Source organism: Stenella coeruleoalba (genome assembly GCF_951394435.1).
Source record: "Stenella coeruleoalba genome assembly, chromosome: 10".
In the NCBI taxonomy this organism is placed as follows: Eukaryota; Metazoa; Chordata; class Mammalia; order Artiodactyla; family Delphinidae; genus Stenella; species Stenella coeruleoalba.
In genome coordinates this window covers 4,958,639-4,973,273 of record NC_137156.1, presented here as the reverse complement: position 1 = coordinate 4,973,273, position 14,635 = coordinate 4,958,639, and the positions used below count along the sequence as shown (strand labels likewise).

Here is a 14,635-nt window from a genome sequence, read left to right as displayed (position 1 = left end):
TGATTATTAAAACTTAGGCCTAGCAATGCTCTATGCTTAAGCAGATAAAATTAAAATTTTACAGCTTGTGAATTTTAGTAGCTTGAGAACTACTAGTATGTAATAGCTACCCTGGGAAGTTTTCAACTCTGGGATTTCCATGAAAATGTCCAAAAATACTTACTGATGCCAAGGGAGATTTTTGGTGTACCACCACAGAGTCCCGCAGGGGTCTCCATCTATAAAATGGAGCTACTGAGAATACAATTAACAAGAAACCTAAAAATATATAATCATCTCTGCCAAGTGAGCACATTTAATTTTTCAAGTTAGGATGAGCCCTCCTGCCAAAGCAGCCACACGGACGCTCCTCCAGGTGACACGTTCAATTCTGGGCACAGACATTATTTGTGGAAGAATACACACTAAAACAAAGGCAAACTCATAAAAACAGGCCAAGTGATCTCTGAAGTCCCTTCCAGCTCTAAATCCTATGGTCCTTAGAATGAGCCTATAGTTGGGATGAGGGGGGGAAAAAAACCACTCCTTCCTTCCATTTGTCATCTGATGGCTTAAGATTAAATTTTTTTAATATTTAAGTTTTCTGAGGCCTCCCTTACACTCAGAACTCCTTTTCTACAGAGACTCCGTCTCCCAGGGTACCTATGACTTCTATGGTACCCACCAGATAGAGGGTCTTCTCTAGCCCCTGCTTTAAAAACTCCATGACAGGACTTCCCTGGTGGCACCGTGGTTAAGAATCCGCCTGCCAATGCAGGGGACATGGGTTCGATCCCTGGTCCGGGAAGATCCCACATGCCGTGGAGCAATGAGCCCATACGCCACAACTACTGAGTCTGCGCTCTAGAGCCTGTGTGTGGCAACTACTGAACCTGAGAGCCACAACTACTGAAGCCCACGCGCCTAGAGCCCGTGCTCCGCAACAAGGGAAGCCACCGCAATGAGAAGCCTGCGCACCACAGCAAAGAGGAGCCCCCGCGCGCCACAACTAGAGAAAGCCCGCGCGCAGCAACGAAGACCCAACGCAGCCAAACAAAACAACCTCCGTGACATTCTGTGTATTATTTCAATTAAAAATATGAAAGAACAATTCACATCAGGAATACAGAAAAACGACCCTCGTACCCTCGTGATGGTATTTGGACACCATTCGAACCTGTTAATGCATCACTTTTTTTTCCTGCAAATCTGGTCAAAATAAATAATATTTTGGTATGTACCTGGACCCACCGGAATTCTGATTCTAATGCTTCACGTTAGCTCATAAAGCAGCTGCACATCACTGAGGAGAGTTGTGGGGGAAGTATCGAGACGTTATAAGACTCCTGGGTGTACATCACTATGAAGTATCTTTCTAACTTGCCCACCTCCTTAAGCAGAGCATGGTGAATCAACACATGATTAACTAACCTTCCTGGGCGATGACTCAGGATCACTACAATGAACAACTATTACACAAGGTGCCTTCGGAAGCTAGTGTCATAACCCTCCCGCTTCAGTTCTGCTCCTATGCCACATGGGCCTCAGTCAGCCATGCTTTTTTTTTTTTACTGAAATTTGTATTCCGGAGACGCACTGAGAGCATGTGGATATACATGCAGTTGTAAGAACCAACAAAGAAGGCCCCTCTGTTCGTGCTGTCTGTGCTCTCCTGTCTTGTCCCCGGACATCCCTTCTTGCTGCTCTCAGTGCGTCTCCTTCTGATGGCTCTTCTCCACCCTCAACCACCAACTTTGGCCTCTAATTTCTTGTGGACTGGAAAATGGGAGACGAGGTGGTCAGGGCCGTATCTACAGTGAGAATAAACAGTGGTAAAGTGTGGGCCCAAAGGACCATCACGAACCAAGGGTAAGAGTGTCGGCACCGGACCTCCTCCGCCTGCCCAGCTTCCGAAAGCTTTAGCTTGCATTCCCCCTCTGCCACCCCGCTGGTTCTCCCTCACGCCCAGGCTAAAGATTCTGGACCTCAGAAAGCCAAATAAGTGACCTCCACAGAAGTGATATATTACTTTTGAGTCAACTGAATACTAGCTAAGCAACTGCTGTTTCCATAACTGGTAATTGGTACTCTGGCAGTACCCAGTGTCTTACTCTGAACATTACCAAGCATTGTTAATAGCCTGAAATGAAAACACAGCGCCTAAAAAAATATTTTAATTTTTTTTCCTGGACTCACTGATATTTTTAAGGAAGTTTTAACTTTGTACTACTTGGAACAATTCAATTATATACGCTAAAGGAGTAAAGTTCTAAAAAAGAGACGATAAAGAGCATAATGAATGTGTCTCAGAGACTTCAGTAAATGAGAAGCTGCCACTCTGTTCTTCTACTGCATTAGGAACTTCTCAGACAAAGAGGCTTGATGGAGGCAGACAGAAAGGGGCTTATCAGCTTAAGAAACGGGAAGGATGGTACAATTAACTGTCACACGGTCAGATATAATTCACTCTGACGAGGCCAATGAAAGACAACAAGGCAGTGAAGGTCCCCATCTTGTCTCTTTACATAATACCCAGACACCCCAGAGTGGCAAACCACCTTTTCTTTAAGGGCTATCAGTACATGTGGCCTGAGAAGAAAAGCAATAGCCTTTGGAGGGAGGGGGGAAGGAAGGAAAAGAAAAGAAGAGCAGGAAAGGGAAGAAGTCTCTTATCTGAACCGCAAATGCCTCGGGCAGCTCACTCACTCCAAGCTGAGGTGCTGTATCCTAGGTATTCCTGGGGAAAAAGAAAAAAAAACAAAAAACAACTGCATTTCTTTCTCAGTACAGTCTCCTTTCCGCTCCACAGACCCAGCCCTGCCAAGGGGAAAACGGCTGCGCTCAGCTCTGCGGACTCCGAGCTGATGCTCTGCCCTGGCAAGGCGAAGGTGAAGTGTTGTAAACGCATGAGGACAGCTCGGGGAGGATGCGGCGGAGGAAACGCGAAAGCAACTTCTCCACCTTCTCCACCGGTCACCGACAGTACAGGCTACGGGGCAGAGCTCACCCTCACAGGGTTAAAAGATGCTCCAAAGCAAGCAGTTGAGAACCCCGGGGACCATAAAATGCGAAACGCGTGTGGTGTGAGAGATACTAAGAAAAACAAGGGTTCTATTCTAAAACAGATGTACAAAGAGAATTCAGTCTCTCCTCACGTGAGGATACAGTTTCTTGAGTTTTCACAGTGCCAGACAGACTAGGATCAGAAACATGCTTCAAACAGTGTAAAGATGGAAAGAAAAAAAGCCTCCTGCCTCCTCCCTCCAAAAAAGAAAAAAGAAAGTAGCGACACACCAGAAATAGCCTGAGCCTGCTTCTAAGCACGGGCTCTGCATCAGGAGAGGCTCCCCTGCAGCGTGTGTTGTAGTGAGCTCCAGCATGACTATATATGGTATGTTTACGGAGGGATTAGACACAAACACCACGCAGAACTTACGTCAGACCAGAGCTGGCTTTTACAGAGCTCAGGTTCTCCAAGTTGACGGCCACAAGACATCCCTACGTCCCAGCAAACTGCAGACGCTTTACAAAGCAACATCTCATGACTTCGGGGCACTTGGAGCGCAAGGACTCCCCCGCGCTGCCCTCCACACCCCCACCCCGACCTCGCCGCCTCCTCTCCCCCCCCACCTCCCCTCCTACCCCCCATGCAGGCCGTCCACCCTGCAGTCCCGCAGAGGCATAAATGCACACTCAAGAATGTCTCTGTTGAATGGGGCCTATGTTACATGACTAAGGGCACAGACATGGATTTCTCCAGAAACAGCTGGCAAGGCTGAGGCCTCTTGCACAGGCTCCTCATTGCCACAAAGTATTTTCATCACATCAAATGTCCTGCCAGAGAGAGGGAGAGCCAGACACTGAAGTGGGGAGGGGGCGGGGGAGCAGGGGATAATGTGAAGATGTCTGAAAGTCCTGGGAGAGGAGCAGGGGAATAGAGGAGGTCAGAGGGGGAGAGCGGGAGGGCCAGAGAGAGAGGGACAGAGGAGGGGGACAGAGAGAGAGGGAGAGGGCCAGAGGAGAGGGAGAGGGCCAGAGGAGAGGGCCAGAGGAGAGGGAGAGGGCCAGAGGAGAGGGCCAGAGAGAGAGGGAGAGGGACAGAGAGAGAGGGAGGGAGAGGGCCAGAGGAGAGGGACAGAGAGAGAGGGAGGGAGAGGGCCAGAGGAGAGGGCCAGAGGAGAGGGAGAGGGCAAGAGAGAGAGGGAGAGGGCCAGAGGAGAGGGCCAGAGAGAGAGGGCCAGAGGAGAGGGCCAGAGGAGAGGGAGAGGGCCAGAGAGAGAGGGAGGGAGAGGGCCAGAGGAGAGGGACAGAGAGAGAGGGAGGGACAGAGGGAGGGAGAGGAGGAGAGCAGGAGAAGGGGGAGGCTTCATCACTGCTTTAACAGTCTTGCCCAACCTGTTCTGCGGTGCGCTCTGTTAACTCCTTTCTGGCAAATGGATGCGCACAGCAGCCCTTTCTTTCTTCTTCTTTCCCCCACAGCCAGGCTGCAACTGAAGGCAGACTTGCAGAGAAAAGTCCCAAAGAAAAAGGCTAAACCCATTCCTGACTGGACTCAAACCCATAATTTGTATCCTGCAGCAGGAGACCTTCACTGCCAGCTCCCAGGGCGTCTTCTCCACCAACTTCCCAGGCCTCTCCATCTCTTAACTCTCCTCCTCCCCTCAGAAATATGGAAATCGAGGTTGGGTCCTGAACACAGCTAAGTGGAGGTAAGGGTGAGGGAGGCCCAGTTTTTACCCTCCAGAACAAAGCACTACGGGAGAAGGAAGCAAAAGGTGGTTTTTCTTCTTGCTGTTTTTTGCTTGATATTAGGCATTTACGGGGTTAACAGACAGCCTGCAGACCAGAAATTTACCTGCTTAGCAACAGAAGCATCAACTAAGCCACACTGGTTGTTTTGACACAGGAAAAGCAGTTTCTACCTGGTGAAAATACCTGGTGATGTTTCAGTTGCCATTTTAAGCAACACACATATTAATCACATGAGAAGGGCAGTCAAGAAACCACGGTTAAAGGGAGAAAAAGTCCAAAGAGAGTTTACCCAGCTTAAAGGGGGAGATCAAAACCAAGCATGAAAACGCTGGACCGAGTAAGGAAAACATGCTCTACAAGTTAACAGCAGACTCCAAGGTAGAACACTGCTCTTGAAAACCCTGAAACCCTTGCCCCCTAACTTGCCCCCTAACTTGTTTGCAGCTGCTTAGTCTTTACGTCGACCTTAAGGACTCTTCAGGTAGTAGGAGACAATGCTCACAAAAAGACAGATTTTCCCCCTCCGAATGGTGAGATGAAAAGGAAGGCATGAATCTCACAAACGATTACACTTTCTTCCTTTAAACATACCTGTATGTCTCAAAATTCAAGTGCAACCCGGGGCCTCCATGTCTTCTTTTAAAGACGAGTGAATACAATCCTTGAAACCTAAACATCTACTTTAAAATTCAACTACAGAGAGCTTCTTCATTTTCAGCAAATGGCTGTTTCATTTTTGGAAACTCCAGGATGTCAGGGTTTGTAGAGTTGGTTGCTGTAGGATGTTTACTGCTGTTTTAACAGAAATGTGTCTCCTTAGCCATAGCAAGGCCTAAAAGCAATTAGGACTAACAATTTGGTCCAGCTGTTGAATATGTAAAGCACAGTATAAAAATATGTTAATACATCCTTCCACCTAAAATGCAATTAAATAAAACGTAAAGGAGGAATAACGCCAATGCATGCATACATAACACATAAATAATTACAAGGCCAAAGAATGAGAGAAACAAAACAGAAGTGAGATTCTGAACACTACTGGTACCATTTGGGGATGGAACCCCGTTTCAAGAAACAATGATAAACCGTCATTTCTAATGATAATATTCAAATATTCTAGAAAACCACATTGTACTTGTAACGGCTTCCCTTAAAATCTAAACTGAAGATACTGGATGACAAAGAGATTTTGTGTAAAGCTTAGGAGATATAATGATCTAGGAAAAAACCCAACTTTCTAACTTTGACTCAGTTTAAAATAAAATTTCAAAGGCACATGGTTCTACAATATTGTAAAAAAAAAAAAGAGAGAGAGAGAGAGAAAGCACATAGCCACAAAACTAATCTCTTCCTTTAATAAAGTAAAATACTTGCACTTATTCAGAACCTCTATACTAACAGTTAGAGCAAATTAAGCCTTATTTCTGAAACTTATATTTGAAAAATGTAAGCTGGGTCAAAGAAACTAGTGTGGACAAAATGGTGGTATTTAAAGCAAAAATCTGGCCTATGCAGAAGCAATGAAGAAGAAAAAAAAAAAAGGAAAAGGGAAAAAAAAGGCCGCAGTGATGCACTCTGGTCGCAGCCAGAGTGGGCTGCAAGGCCAGTTGTATCTAACAGTTGTGCACGGGACGACAAATGGTGCATTCATAAGCTGCGAGAGCAGAGGCTGTTCAGAGGCTGTAAAGTCTGCACTCGAAATGATGAGCGTCCGACTCTCCTGTTGTTTCACAGTCAAGGAGGGCAAAAAAAGATGGATTCAGTTAGAGGCACAGGCTGTCCCTTCAGCTGTGGCAAAATGGTGAGCAAGAGGGTCTAGATAAAGAGGCCCAAGTACCATTTACCCTCTTCTAACAAGAGCTGGGCCCGATGATAACTGAGTAAACACCTCTACAGAAGATAACACGGCAAGAGCGGTGGGGGGGTGGCGGAGGCCCGGCAGAAACCAGAACGGAAGGACATCTTCTCCAGCCCTTTCTAAAGAAATTATTCAGCATCCCTAAATCCACAGCCACCGACCACGGGATTAAACGTCAGTAGCTTTATTACCTGTGTGTGACCTTACCTCTCCGTGGCCTTAACAAAAGAAACATCTGGTCCCAGTTATTCGGCATCCCTGATAATTCTGTCAAAGCGCCAATTTCTTAAAAAATTAATTAGTGGCACTTACACCTGCCAGTGCAGACGGCCTATCGGGGTCTAGCACAGGTACCACGCTATCTCGCTGAAAAGGAAACTCAGGGTTGCAACAGACAAGCAACGGATAGGAGAATTTCAAGGTTTGTGTCATTTCCTAACTCTATTAAAAAAAAAAAAATCCCAGTGGCTCAAATGTATTCGTAACCTGTTTATAAATACAATTTTGAAAGCTGATTATTAGGGTTGTTCATTAAAATCACCCTGGAAGCTTTTTCAAACGGACGAGGCCCAGCCTCACAACAGACCTACTGAACCTGAATCCCCTAGTCTTAAGAATCACTGGACGCTGCAGCCCAGCGAAGAGTGATCACCCAGGAAGGCACACCAAAAACGAGACAAGTCAGGGCACAGGGCTCACCGGAAGTGCTCTAGGTACTGAGCTGCTCCTGGGGACGGACGAGGGCCCCGGGTGGGTGAACCAGCCTCATGATGGCACAGGGGTGCAGGCAGGGACCACCCGCACGCCCCGGTGCTAGCTCCGGGCAGGCCTGCGGGGACACAGGGCACACTGGGCAGGGCCCTGGTGGCAGGCGGCCTTCAGGCCCCAGGAGCAAGGCCCAGCGATCCCACAGGCCCTGCCGTCCCCCCACCGGGTCGGGGGCGGGGTGGGGGGGGCATGAAGCGCAGAACGTGGAGCCGGCGCCCGGCGCAATGGGCTCATCGCTACTACGACCACGTGGACCACGGAGGAGCCCGGGGGACAGAGGCCCGCGGTCTGCCGCCGCCGCCGCCACTGCTGCGACGGGAGGGGGTGGGGATTTAAAACCTGAGGCCACGGTGGCTTGTTTGGTTCCGTGGTGCCCCTCGGCCTCCATCCGCAGAACGCGGGTCACATGGGAAAGAGGCAACAGCCGCCCAACACGGCGGAAGAGGACAGAAAGGACCCGACGCCGCGCTGCCCCGGGCGTCCCGTCCCACAGAAGCTGCCCCTGTCCTTCCTCCTCCACTCATGCCTCCCCGAGCCAGGCTGCATCCCCTCTTCGTCCTCTTCATCCCCGGCCGCCTCCGCCTCCTCCTCCAAAAGGCTCTGCGGACACACTTTCAGCCACACGCTGTTCTCATTGAAACGGCCATCAGGTAAGCCAAACCTTTTAACGTGGACTCCTTCTGGGCAACAACTACAAGACGCGAGTGGGCACGCTCACGCCCATGCAAAACTTCGGGAAACTTAAGTGGTCACAGGCTAAATGGCCTCAAGCGAACACCAGGGGGAAAAACATGAGGGAGCACTTCATTCGGGGCGCACATGTGTTCAAATCTCTACCTGAGAGGAACCCATTTCTAAACAACGAACTCAACTACTAGACGGGCTCTTCGAAGGCCTCCAGCCGCCCACGAGGTTGCCGCCTGGCCGCCGCGGCCCCAGGAGAGCGAGTCAAGGTTTTCGTGGAAGCAACGCCTGCGCTGCCCACGGGAAGGCGGCCTAGCCCCGCCCCCGTCCCGCCCCAGTCCGCCCCCGCCGGCCGGCCGGCCAATCGGTGCCCGCCTCCCTGACTGACGGCCCCGCCGCCCGCTCACGGGGCGGCCCCGTGCGGGCGCCGAGGTGGGCGGACGGCGGGGAGGCCCGGGTTGTAGCAGCGCCCCGCGACCCCGCCGTCCGGCCGTCGACCGTCCGCTTCCCACAGGCCGCCGCGGCGGGACGGGCACGGGCGAGTCCCGGGACGACGGCCGCCGCGCGCTCTGCTGTGCGAACGCACTTCAGCTTAGACGGTCCCAGTGCACGAAGGCTCCGCGGCCCGAGGAGGGCCGGCTGCCCGGCGGCCCGGCCGCCTTCCGCGGCGTCCTCCCAGGCCCCTCCCCGGCCCGGCCGCCGGGAGCCCAGAACCGAAATCCATACAGACAGCCTCGATTCGGTCGGTGCCTCCCTCCGGGAAGGAGACACGACCCTCGGGCGCGCTCCGCAGCCCCACCCTCCGTGTCTGCCACGGATGCCTAGGGGGCAGCCTGCAATGAAGGGCAGGAAGAGAGGGTAGTTCTTACTGTCTCTGTAGTTTTTAAAACGTGCAGATCCTTTTCACTGAAAAGAAGCACAAGTCACATTCCTATTTTCGGAAAGAAGACACAGGGGAAAGTTTTAGAATATTACATGATTTCCGAGACGAGAACGTTTACTCTATATTTGGCGATATTTCATCTAGCAGGCTTCACTGTGCTAACTCCGGAAATGAAATTAGTGCTCAGAGGGCAATCCCAAACAATCTCTGAGAAAGGGAAAAAAAGGAAATCCCTGTAATATCAGATCGTCAGAATAATCACGATATATGTTATAGTACTTCTTTGGGGGGACCTTGAGAACCTTTCATTCTAGAAGGCAGTCCTGAAAAAAATTTTCTTAAGAAAAGGAAAGAATAAACTTTTAAAATCACTTGTCTTGCCATTCAGAGGGAGCATCTGAAGAAATCTCTTTTAACCCCAGGACAGAGAAAGGCCAGACCAAGTGTCCTTGTCTTAGGCCCACAAAACCATAGAGAGGATATTGAAAGTGTGAAACTTGACCCTAAATTCTCAATAATTAAAAAAAAATTCAACATCCATGTGACCTTGGACTCTCTCATTTTCATCTGTCTCTTGCAGTACACTCTCTTTGCTAGCCATTCAGTACACTGCAAGCCCTGATAAAAGTAGTTAATGTTTACTGAAACCTGGGCATGAACTGTACTAAACCTGATAGGAGTGAAAAGGCAAAGTTCTGTTAACAGCATCCATGCACAATAAAAAAAAATTTTTTTTAATTAAAAAAGAGGGGGTGGAGGACCAGGAAAAGAAGAAACTTTTTTTCTTCTTTCTAATTTGAACTTAAAAATCTCTCACTGATGAATACATCAATTATACATCCCCCAAAGAGGCTTTTTATCTTTGTTGTTATCTTTCTGGAAAATTTTCAACACAAATATAGTTCGATCATTTAAGATTTTTCTTAATTTATAGACCTTAAGACTGAAACCAATCTGTTTATATCTCTTGTTCTCTGACTTTTTTGGAAGGCCCAGGTACTTGATCAGTAACCAGTTTTAATGATACTACTCTCAAACTTTATTCATTTGAATAGCTGCTTACAAGTTGCAGCTAAAGAACTGTAGTTCATGCAAAAATAAATTTAACATTTCAATGGATATCATCTAAAATATTTTTTCTTCCCTTGACTTTTTACTTTTTCAAATGTAAAAACAGTTAATTTCAGTCTGATCAGATCTTTTAGTCTAACATTTCTTATACCATTACCTTCACTCTAAGTATATTGTTGTGTATCGGAACTTACTGATATTTTTAACTTACTGATAATCTATCTTTTCCTCCCATTTCCACACTATCCCTTTTTCTCCCATTACCTCAGTTAAAATAATATTTCAACTTACACACACACACACACACACACACACACAGACTGTATCCTGAACAGGATGCTCTCAGGTGTTTAAAGCCAACTTTCTCTCTCCCCATCCCCCCTTGCTTAAAGGGCAGCAATAGAACCAGTCACCTTGGAAACAAACATCACCCAGTGTTTGCAGAACAAACAATGGTACCTTTTCAGCCAGTACCAGGCAGGCAGGCCAAGGGGCAGCCCAGCAATTCTGGGCCATACAGGAGTGTTAACATATTGCATTCATTCAGTGCACGAAAAAGTAGTTCAGTACTGAAAATGAAGCGTTTGAACCTCTCAAACGTGTGAACCTTTGGCTAGAAACCACAGTCAAAGCCAGGGAGGTTGAAAAGTCCAATAAGGCTACCCATAGTCAGAAGAAATCTTTTCATTATTTTTGGAATTGTTTTTACATACCTCATGAATAAGGTAAATTACACCCTTGTCACTGAAAATTACCTTCTCTGGCGACTAGGAAGAAGTTGCTTAAGATCTTAAAAAAAAAAAAAAAAAAAAAGCATGTTTTATCTAATTACTTCTACAAAACCATCATGTCATTTTTTAAAATGTGCTACTAAATATTGGTTCCTAAAACATGTATATTGCTTGGCACCTAAATCCTCGTGAATTTCTAGTACTGATAAAGAAATCTGACTTTAAGCTAGAAAATTAATTATCAATTTTTTAAACAGTGCCAAACATACATGAATCTATAAGGGCCCTAGATAATAACTCACCACTTTTTGACCTTGGATAACAACGATTACTAAACTGTCATTTATTAAAGACTTACAAGGGCTAATCATTTGGGGTAGCTCAAGTGTGAGAGGAGATTCTGTTGTTACGGTTTTTAAAAAGCTCAACTGGATAGTTCATTTAAAAGAACACACACAAGTGTTCTTCAGGTCCTTCAGAATGAAATTTTTAAATGTTTAATGTAATTAACAATTTCCTCCTTATTCTGGGTGTGTGCCGAAGTTTTCCTTCCCACCAATTAAAAGAGAAGGCTGGGCGCAACTGAATTATTTGGACAGGAGTTTGATGTCAGTTAAATACCACAGTAACTGGCATTTTCTGTCACCTCCAGACTGAGGGACAAACGCCTAATTAACATGGACCAACGTGCAGCTTAAACTGGAAAAGTGCCTGTCCTTTTTCTTTCTTTTCTTTTTTCTCAGATTTAGGTCTTTAACATCCTTGAGTTAAAGTGCACAATGCTATCTGACTGAGGTGTAAAAGTCTAATTAACTAATAATGCTGTTTTTGCAGCGAAGTAAATCAGTTAACATTATTAATCTTCCTGACTGGGCCTGAGGGAGGGAGGGAGCCTTTTGAAAGGGAGCTGAACGATTAGACTGGATGCCCTTGAAAATGAAAAGGAACCCTGCGAGCGATGACTGATAATCCTAAAAAACGACTGAGAAATACTATAAAATACCACCGCTGGGCGTAGCACCAGGCCATCCTCTGAAAACTGCAGCCGCGGCTCCAGGGCAGGGAGAGGAAGAGGAGGAGACTTCTCCCATCCTTTCCTTCCAGGACCACAGAGAGCAGAACTGGAGCCTTGCACTCCCTTCTCGGATACTGCACCTTTCCCAATCATTGCTTTTTTTAGTAGACCAAACAAAAAGTACCACCTAGAGCAGCTTGGGTACACGAGTCCCACACTTTGTCCATTCGGGCTAGTTTCAGTTTATCAGGAAAACAACTAACTTAGCACTTGGCTGCTTAGCTTTTAGCTGCCTTGTTTTACTGCCTATTCAATACTCCAAAAATGTGCATGCGTGTCGTACTCATGTTAGCAAACCATAAATGTATCGCATGAATGCCAGCCTCTGAAGAGGAAAAGCCAACAGCCAGACAACAACTTCCGAACCATAGCCTCGTCTGTACCGAAACAATGGCAGTGACTGCCGTCCACCTGTCCACCCTCTGCTCTGGATTCCCCCTCCCTGCACCCCGTTCCAGAAGGCGGCTCCTTCCCCCAGGGCCCAGGGGACAGGGGAGGCAGTCTCTCAGCACCCCCCTGTTCCGGCAGCCTCCCAGGCCTTCTCTGGAAAGCCAGGGACAGGAAGAGTCAGCACTGAGCTGAGCTTTGGGGAAGGACTCCCAGTGCCAAGCCACTCCTGTCCCCAGACCCAGAGGCGCAGGGAGACCCAGGGCGACGACCCCAGCCACACGCAGCTTCCTCCATGTTCTCAAAGAACATCTCAAAGAGGCAGAGTTAGGAAGAAAAAGAAGGAGGCCCAGGTGCCGGGGTGGCTTTACCTTCTCCCCTCCTCAGTATTTCTATTAAGTTTCTGTTTCACTGTCCCCTCTCCTACAGAGTATGTGAAGTGATGCACACCTCTTAATGAAATTCTGTGGGAAACACAACAGATCTGATTGACAATGTGCCTTTTACAAGCCACCTGATAATAAAGCACTCTTGAAGGCATCAAGGTTCAGAACTCAATCCATTCTGAACTAACATATTTATGCTCTAATAGATTTAAATATCTTTAGAGAGTGTTAGTCATTACTTTGTGCACCATTATGCCTAAAAATCATCTTTTCTCCTGTTCCAAAAGGAAGGTAAGTTCAGAGGAAACTTTACTTACGTATTCCTAAGTTTAGTATGTACTCATAACCCCCTCCTCAAATAACATCTCTTACAAAAAGCTGGGTTATTTACTATTATCTCCATGTTGCCTAGTCACTGGGACCAGCCACCGAAGGGGGAAAACCCCAGCTGATTAAAAAATTCTTCAAGATAAACTAAACTAAAATCCTTAAGGAAGAATGTATAACTCACTTCTGTTTTCTTCAAAAAGATAATTACTAACGTCCATAAAACAGAGGCAAGAGAAGGCACTGAAAGACTCCCCTTGCAAATCAAACCTCTCTTAGAATCAGAATTGTGAAACTGCTTTGGAATTCTTGAAATGATGGTTGGAGGGTTTTTGCCCCTGGAAACCTTTGTGAGGTCATTATCCATCAAAAGTGACCATCGCCCTCCGTGGACACCTGGGAGCCTCATCGTGGGTGAGTGCTGGTCCCACCGTACAGATGGCCACAGCCCTGGAACTGAGGTCAGCAGACTGTAATCACACTCTCACCAGGTCCACTTCATGGAAGTAATTCTTCCACATCAGGCCCAGCTGATATGGGCTTACTGTGCACCCGGTTTTGCTAAGAAACGGTTGAAGATTTTCTAAAGCAACTTGGAAAGGCTATAGAAGCTTGAAATAAAGGGGACATTCAACATTTCTTGAAAATACACAGACACCACATAAAACTTAAGCAAAATACCTGCTCCCAGCCCTGACTCCTTAAAAAGGTGAACCCTGGGATGACTGTCCTTCATCAGATAATACAGAGACATAAGAAATGAGGCGGCTTCTTCTGCCACCCATATCTTGGGGGACTAAGCAGTGCAAGAACTTTTTTCTCACAGCCCAAGACTAGTGTTATATGAGGCATCACTGTTGAATAACAATTACTAAGAGAAAAAAACAGGACTACAGGAGAATGAAGATAAGGTTTTTGAGGAAGGTCACACTCCGCTGGCAGGTCTTTTGGCTGCTGCCTTGCCATAAAGCAGCTTTTAGGATGCTTAGAATTTCTCTAGTTTTATGGTACTTTTCCTTTATATAAAAAGACAATAGCTTCCAGCCTTACAAAGATTTTTCTGTTTGCTTTCACGGATTAAAAAGAAAGAAAATGCAGCCTGCGGGTATCATTATGTCACCTCCCAAGAATATGATAAAAGAGATACTTCCCATTTTACAGATGGAAAAACCCGAGGCACAGGGTGTAACATCTTTCCATTAACCATAATCAGGGCTGGGCTTGGGTTTGGGACCTTAAGGCTTCTAGCTGACAAATCCAGCCCCTCTCTGTAGCAGATCATATGAAATTCTTGAAAAGGACCAAGGGAGATAGTTCATCAGGTGTGTTGAAATGTCCCTGACTCAATTCGCTTCTCCAACAACGTTCCTTCCTCTGAAATGATGAGGAAAGTGAGGTGGGGTGGGCCCCTCTGGAAACGTCAGCAGTGAGCAGTTGGCAACAAACTGCACCTTCCTAACTTGTCATTTAATGGCCCTCGGACCCTCCGCCTACACAGCTGTCCCTGGAGTTAGAGAATCCCACTTGCCCTTCAGAAGGGGTCTGATTGCTGTCTTCCTCACATTAGACCTTAGAGTGATTCACAGGTAGGCTCTATCTTCCTGAGGGCAGGGGCCTCCTAGGGGCTATTTCAGAAGCTCCGCCCATCAAGCAGCGACAAGTCGCATAAATCATACACATATATGTACTATTACTGGGCAAGTGTATGAAGATGCTGTTGTAATTAATACAGAA

General features: G+C 47.0%; 1 protein-coding gene across 9 annotated transcripts in view; it reads right to left on the bottom strand.

The window, feature by feature from the left end:
- Nucleotides 1-14,635, bottom strand: part of RREB1 (ras responsive element binding protein 1) — a 177,573-nt gene that overhangs the window by 98,449 nt on the left and 64,489 nt on the right. Inside the window, exons 1-2 of one of the 9 annotated variants that reach the window (XM_079933235.1) lie at nucleotides 3,416-3,482; nucleotides 2,686-2,716 (exon numbers count right to left, since the gene is read on the bottom strand). The exons of 5 other annotated variants lie outside the window; for them this stretch is intronic. The gene's annotated coding sequence lies outside the window, so the exon portion shown is untranslated. Of the gene's footprint in view, nucleotides 1-2,685; nucleotides 3,483-5,322; nucleotides 6,107-14,635 lie in introns of those variants that run through there. 3 more of the 9 variants (XM_079933231.1, XM_079933236.1, XM_079933230.1) reach the window with 3 other exon arrangements.